Source organism: Pungitius pungitius, chromosome 12 (assembly GCF_949316345.1).
Source record: "Pungitius pungitius chromosome 12, fPunPun2.1, whole genome shotgun sequence".
NCBI lineage: Eukaryota > Metazoa > Chordata > Actinopteri > Perciformes > Gasterosteidae > Pungitius > Pungitius pungitius.
The window spans coordinates 19,707,453-19,715,775 of NC_084911.1; positions in this window are offsets into that span (position 1 = coordinate 19,707,453).

Consider the following 8,323-nt stretch of genomic DNA (forward strand, 5'->3'; position numbering starts at 1 on the left):
AAAGAACACGTTGCTGCAGCGGTGGACTGTTTTTAGCACTCCGGGCCGCAGACCCACTCGGTCATGTGGTCTGATTGGCGGCTCGGCCCTCCAGCGCAGATATTAAATGTCCATCACCAAGCAGAAGGAGGGAGATGACTGGAGCGGGGGCTGTCCCGCTACTTCAGTTAAGTAGTTTAAAAGCGTTCCTCAACTGAAAGACGAGCAAGAAGAGACACAAACGAGACAAACGATGGAGCGGGTGATTGCATGGAAGAAAACAGTCAAAGAGGGATGTTTTTTGCCAGCGTTCTCTCTTGTGTATGCCCTCCTTTGGCTCTCTTTCCCTTCTCTCACTTCCTCTCATGCAGTCAGTATCCTGCTCAGACCAGACACGCTCTCAGCCCCCCCCTCGTCTACACGAGGCAGCAGAACAACCAGCGCCTGAGAAATGTTATGAAAACATTAGAAGGACATCGTCTTTTTTACAGTAAGTGAAGTGTGCCAGAGGGCGAGATAAAAGATGAATGGAAAAACAGAGGGAAGTGGGGGGGGGGGGGGGGGGGGGGGCTGAGCATGATGGTTTGTGACTGACAGGGAGCCTGGAGCAGTTCATCTGGAGGTGATGGAAGGCCAGTTCAAGTGAGGCAGACGCAAAGTGACCTCGGAGGCGGGTAATGACCGGAGAAGAATCAATGCGGAAGGAGAAGAAAATGGAAATTGGGTTGAATTGGGTAAAGAGGTTATGACCACAGATGTGCAAACTATGCACATAACGTCTGCAAAAACACATGAGTGTACCTGTCTGGGCCGGCTCGTATTTCCCCCTGTGGTTGAGCAGGTGCACCGTGTGGCTGCTTTTTGGCTGTTGGTCAGAAGACACAGAAACACTACTTCAACAACAACTCCCAGGACAAAATTCAACCCTGGACTGCTTTAGAGCAGGTATTTTTCTTGCTATTTTTATGCCTTAATGTTTCCTTAATGGTCCTTGCTGTGATTCACTTGTTATGAATTCAGATGGAAAACAGCAGAGACGTTGAGAGTGAGTGACTCAGACAGGAAACATCATGTGAAGCAGGCCGTGTCTGAGGGATGAAGGACAGACATTACCCAGGACGGCCTCCTCCTCCTCATCTCTGATGGCCCTGATGTCCTGCGGCTGTGAATTTTGCCATGTGAACGTCAACATGTCACCGTGGAGATTTATGGGTGTTGCGTAACGCGGGCATACTGAAGCCCAGACAGATCTGTATCTGTGTGGTTTCTTCATTTCTTTTTTTTTAAGGACATTATTTTTTTTTTACCTTCAACTACCTTCTTTCTTCCTTACATTTCCCGGCCTCGTCGTCACCTACTGACCAAATGCAGCCCGTGTGGGGGCGTGAGGTGAATAAGGACCACTTGTTTTCGAAAGGCTCAGCCTCTCCTGTGCGTCCACGCCTCACCAGACCTCCATGCCCACATGTATGTGCTGAAGAAACATGGAGGACAAAAAGGGAACAGGCATCGGATGCACATTGAGTGGAAACATTCGTAAAAAGGCCTTTATGCTGTATAGGATAGCACAGTGTTGCCTGAAGGCTCCTCCATTTTACTTCAAGAAAAGCTGATTATATTTCAGGGAACAGTTTGACGTTTCTTTAGATACGTTTCGGTACTTTCTTGCCTGTAGAGAAGGTCAATACCCCTCTCCTTCTGTGCTGTGAATACTAAGCTGGAGCCAGCAGCTGCTTACAGACTGTACACACATGTTGTTACGGCCAGCTCGTTTTGACCGCAACATAAAGAACACAAGCCCACTGAAATTAACTGAAAGAGTTTATTCAATCTTTCACTATATCTGTAACTAAACAAAGTCAACAAAGTCTAGGTTCAAACAAAAGGGAAAATCATAGTCCAAATGGGGGGAGAGAGAAAAGGTTGGTATGCATTGGATAAGACAACAAAGGTAGGCCAAAGTGACGTCTCCAGAGGCAGTCGCTCCCCTGGAGGAAGAGGCGGGGCGTTGAGAGGGGAAACTAGAGTTTTATCCCCTCCACAATCAAAAGGTAATATGGGAGCAGGGGTGTGCGATCTCTCACGCCCTCCCTGGAAGACACCGCCACCAGCAGGCAAGCAGGTGAAGGGCGGGGTCGTAACAATGTTTAGAGGTGACAATACTGCAATATCCAATGCTCATTAAAAAATGAAGAAACAACCGTTATTTTCCTATCTTCCTGCAAGAATGCAGTGCAAACAAGCGCATAGCTAATGATGAAGAACATCTCCAGCCTCGGCAAGGGTTCCAACGACTGGGAGTGAATCCATAACGACGGCTAATTCCTCTGAGGGAGACCTCATAACTAGAGCCACAAAGGACTCATCCGTGTTATAGAGGCCTATTCTACCCAAACACATATCTTCCATGCTGATTGGTGGTGGGGATAAGTGAGCCACTGCCTGTGATCTCTAGTGATCTTCAGCGAAAGGCTCATAACCCACAGGAGGACCAGGAAGTCATCGCCCTCCACACAAAGTCCATACATCTCTTACTTTGATGCCTTTTGCTTCAAATCTCTAATATGATTTAAGTTTTTTAACGCATCAATAATGGGGGGTCAATTTGGGACACGCGTGTGTGTGTGTGTGTGTGTGTGTGTGTGTGTGTGTGTGTGTGTGTGTGTGTTGAGAGAGCAAGTGTGTGGATGTGTATCTGCCTCTTTTTCTTATTTTATGTACAATTTACTTTTCTCTGACAAACAGACCTGCAGGGCATGGGCCCAGCAGCCACCTACTCCCGTCAGGAATGTGTCACACGTGCACACACACAGACACACACACACACACACACACACACACACACACACACACACACACACACACACACACACACACACACACACACACACACACACTGCATCAGATAGTATTCACAAACAGACCGCACTAACAAGCGATCCCAGACAGTCTCAGTTCATGAAACAATTTTATAAAAGCACAGCAGAATGCTGGGGAGGAGGAGGGGAGGGAGGGGGGGGGGGGCCAGGGAGGGTTGCAGGAGCCCCACAGCGATTGTTATGCACGACCACAAACACACAAACTGCAGCCCTCTGTTCATCTTTAAATAAGAATGAACTTGGTGCTTTCTATATTTTCCTTTGTTTGCTGCCTTTTTATCAAAAGTATCTCATTCCTTCTCCTTTTCGTCTTTCTTATCATCTTATACCCCCCCCCCCCCCACCACCACCACCCCCACCCTCTCAATCCCTCCTTTTCAGGAGACACTAAACTGCTCTCCATTGTTGTTCTGCATCCCTTCCTCTCGGCTCCCTGTAGCGGTTAATTATACGAAGCACAAAGTCTTGGGATTTTGGGGATTCTAAACATAAACGTTGGAGTTGGACTTTGAGCTGACCGAGCTAAACGGATCCAAGCTCTTTTTAAACCGTCACACACCAGCATTTTCAAACTGAATGGATTCTTCATATCAAGTTCAACTTGGGTGAACTCAGACTTGCTGCAGAGAGCTGAGCGTAAGCTGATGGTGAGCTTGTGGCTCCATGCTTTTATTCCTCCTCCTCTGTCGGAGTATGCAGAGCCCCAACCAGAGGAGCAATGGTTTCACAGATGGTAAATCCTCGCTGATTTTGTTTTGCACCCCAAACATCAATCACTAAACCACCACAACTCAGAACTCGGCTTTCTAATTGGACCAAGTTCTCCTGCTGCCAGCATGTCGGTCTCAAATCTTTTTGCTCCATTACGAAGAGTTCAGCTTGTCATGCACATCCACGTGGTGACACGCAGGCGTCCTACAGCCACGGGGCCCGACGCCTCCCCCCAACCGCCCCTCATAGAGGAGCTGTGGCAGGACAGGAGGTATCTCACGCTACAGTCCAACCGCTGAGTAGCCCTTTCCAGACTCCTGGTTTGGTAAACAGCTTTTAATCTTTTATTTCACAAATTATCATTTCATCTCAAGATATAGTTCTATACACGCAGCAGGGAAACACACGTGTGTTCTTTTATCTATGCAGGTGACATGTCTCTAAAGGTCAACACGCTGGCATTGGCATAGCACGCATGTTACCATTAGCATGTAGCTTAGCCTCACAAAACCGCTCCATGGCGCTAGTCTCTCTGTATTGGGGGGGGGGTTAAACCAGAGGGCAACGTTTTGATGCCGAGCTTATAAATAAAAGTGTGTCTGCTGTCTGCTCACTGTGGCCAAAGACAGAAGCTAAATTAAACCAGTAGCATACGTCATCAATCAATGAACAAAAGCATATATACAAGGTCAGGATGGCCTTCATCCTCCCTCCCAAGGATGTGAGACCATAGTCATCTGTTACCTGAACGTGGGCTGCAACATGACTCTGATGAGTGAGACTAATCTGCCCCCTGCAGGTGAAAAACAGTGATTACTAGTTATGAAAACCCTGTTGTTGACATCATTTATACAGTATGCATATGTCAACAAACCAGCGAGATCCCAATTCATGAAGACCCCTCCTTTATTTTGATCTCTCTCTCTCTCTCTCTCTCTCTCTCCTCTCTCTCTCTCTCTCTCTCTCTCTCTCTCTCTCCTCTCTCTCTCTCTCTCTCTCTCTCTCTCTCTCTCTCTCTCCTCTCTCTCTCTCTCTCTCATCCTCTCTCTCTCTCTCTCTCTCTCTCTCTCTCTCTCTCTCTCTCTCTCCTCTCTCTCATGCTTGTTGTCAAGGAGCGGTTGCCAATACTGTAATTCTTCAGCTAAAGCTTCATTTCCCGTCTCCTCCCCTCCATTCCTCGCCCCCCCCCTCCTCCTCCTCTCCCCTCTCGTCTTGCGAAAGCAAAAAGAAAAGACCAAACATTAAATTAAGATCGACACCAGCGAGCATCAGCAGTCTCCTTATTTGGACACGTTTTGGCCTCTTTTCATTTTAAAGCTACACACGATTAGTTAACCTTAACCCTAAAGTGTACTTGTGTTCTCACGATTATCTCTATGAAAGCATCGTCTGGACTTGTAAGCTCACACTATTAAGCTCAGTGAGAGCCTTGCTGCTGTCCTGCCTCTCTGGAGCTCTGCTGGCCTCTCGCTGACTGACAGCTCGGCCTTGTAAGCAGAGGCCTGACAGCGGGACCGTCCAGCCAGTGGGGGGTGCCATTCCTTCATCTCCTCTCCTCTCTCCTCTCCTCTCTCCCCTTTGTTGTGGTTCCCGATCCCTACGAATGTCTCTTCTGTCTCGCTCTGGTTCTTTGGAGGACGTCTTTCTCTTCTCTGCTGCCTTGTGACACTATAACAGCAGGGAGGGGGATTAAAGCGAGACCTCAACACTCCTCGTGCCTACAGCCAGGATTTAAGTGAACAGGAGGCTGTTGAAGATCACTGTGCTGTAGAGGGGAACAACACTGAAGCAGAGTAGCACTTAACAAACTGTTAAATATACAACATCGTTCATCTCAAATCGTTGCTACTGTTTAAATAACAAGACCTGATGAACAAGTTTGCATATTAATGTTTTGGATCATCACATTTTGTGAGCTATATTATTCATTTCAGCTCCTGTAATTTTTGGTAATTTTGCATCCACATCTGTTTTTTCAGCATGGTGCGCTGGGAGCTGTTGGTTCGAATCCATGTGCCATGTCGAAGTGGCCCTGAGCAAGACACCCAACCCCCCCAAAAAATGTAACGCGGGGGTTACAATGCAATGTACGTGGCTTTGGATAAAAGCGTCAGTTAAATGACATGTGATGTAATGTAACTTGACAGAGGCCAGTCAGTCTGCTGAGGTCACAGGGTTTGTTCTGCATCTGTTCTGTCATGCTCGCCATGGTGTCATGTTGTTATCCAGCAGCCTCTCAAAACATCTACAGGAGAATTCCCCCTCTTCACGGGTTTTAATGACTGCCTGATGGCTGCAATGAAGGCATCGCATTATTACAGCCTCTGTTAAGTATTAATCACTACATTACTACACTGTGGGCTGGAAACTGTATCACGAAGCGGAACATAGGAATTGATGAGCTGCAACCACACACATAAACAAGGTCATTAGCAGTATATCGAGTAATGCAGCAAAAACAGGTGCTGGGAACCACCCAAATGTTTGTAGCGAAAGTGTATTTGTGTGTGATAGACATGCTGAGATATATATTAATTAATTAATCGTAATTAACGCGCTAAAGTCCCGGCCCTAATTTTAAATTAAACAAACAGTGACACTGTGAATCATGGTGAGTTCTGGTGTCTCTAGTGGAATCAAAGCTGACCTTCCTGATCCACATTTGGGATTTGATTCTCTCTCCTCAAGGTGCCGTGTGTCAAACGTGTTTATTTCTTCCGGGATTTATTCTCCACTCAGCTGAGGAGGACCCTCAGACTGGTTTAGCTCCATAGGGGAGTCGGTATGGATCCTCTCAATTCACACGCGGGCATCAGCACACATGTCGAAAAAAGTATAAAAGTAGTGAAATCAACTAGGGCTTTATTAGAAATGCCATTATATGACTTTACTTGACCTGCAATTCTATTATAACGGTATGGAACGGTTGTGGATTCCATCCTGAGAATCTATGAGAATTGAGGTTGGATTCAAAAGCATCAACAGGTGTGTGGTGGAACAGTGCAGGGAGATAGCAGGAAGGCTGAAGTGTGGAGGATCCTCAGTTCAAACCTGCTCTCAGAAGGAGGGTTTGGTTGCAGTCAGGGCTTCAAAATGTAAACTTTGAAACAGTTTTGAGGTTTAGTAAACAATCCCAAGGTCTAATATGAGAAACGGACACAATGAGGCATGTGCTTGAATAGCACAAGGGAACAACTGAAGGGCTACAGGCTCCAACCTGTTGTCTGAGGTTGTGGGTTCATGCCCCTTAATGCAGACATCACTTCTGCTTTGAAAGAGTTTTGAGGTTTGAGTAGCAGTCTCAAGGTTAAATACAACAAACAAAGGGTTGGTTAGTGTGTGGTGAAGTAGCACAGCGGAAGAGCTGCTGCCACAAGCCTGCACTGCATTTGAAGGTTGTGGGTTCAAGCCCAGTCTGGGGTTTAAGCCTTTGGCTTTACTTCAGGTTTGAGTAGCAGTCTCAAGGTTAAATACAACAAACAAAGGGCTGATTAATGTGTGGTGAAGTAGCGCAGCGGAAGAGCTGCTGACATAAGCCCCTGCACTGCACTTGTTGTAGGTTGTGGATTCAAGCCCACAACCTGTAGCAAAAAGAGTTTTGAGGTTCAACTCACATGCTCAAGGTTAAATAGGAGAATCAAAGTTGCCAAAATGTGACCAGGACTGGTAGTGTAGGGGTGCAAGAAGGAGCCGAAAGCCTCTGTAAGCGACGCCAGTGGGTTCAAATCCCGCTCCTGCCAAGTCTTGAGCGCACTACCGCGGAGGTAGTTGTGGGGGCATTGTCCCCACTGGTTGTTTCAGAGAAGTGAACCCTGGGGGTTATGCAGAAACACAAGGCGCGTTCACTTGGGTTATGATGGCATTGTCAAGAATGATGAAGAATCTTTTGAATGATGATGAATTGACTAAATTTGATGTTAATTGCTTTGCTTTTAGCACTTATTAGCCATGCTACGTAGCCTATAGGGTTCCAACTTTTTGACGGGAGAGAAGGCCGGATGAGTCAGTAAAGATGAGCAGATGTGTCTCATTCAGTGGTCACACTGACATGAAACTTATTACAGCCTCTGAGGGCATTTTTCAAGACAATCACATGTTTGTCTACTTCAGGGCATCCTGTGGACAACCTTAAACTGACAGTCTGGCACAGGGTGTAGATTTGTTTACCCTTTTTAGTGCATCCACCCTCCAATTCTCTGTTACATTCAAATTCAACTCACTTGTGCCTTCACCAATGCAGGAAGGATGAATAGCACGGTTGATCCTCCAAGATGCACCAATCCGTCTCTGGGGCAATATCCCATTATGATTTTTTATAAATGTCAGTTACCCAAAACTAAAAAAGGATTTAGGAAGAGCCACCATGTCCCTTGAGGGTTGAACCCAGATAAGGTTTAAAGTACAGAAATTTGGGGCATTTGGCATTAGTGACAGGGACGTGTAGGTTGCTCCATCTAAGATCATTCCAGTCATGTGATGGGAAAAAAATATTGTGAAAAAAGTCAAAATATGTAGGGTCAAAAAAGAAACATTTTTTTTTAAATAATAGGTAAAAAATTATTATAAAAAAATATATGTAAGGTCAATATATATATAGCATATTTAGAAATATAGTACTTTCAGAAATTCAGGTAGCCTATAGGTAAGTAGGTGCACAAGAGGAAAAGGTAAGGGAGCAGAGATGCTGTAGTCTGGATGCGTAACATCACATGACATGTACTCAGAGGGCCAATTTCCCCGCTGGTGTGCGAAAC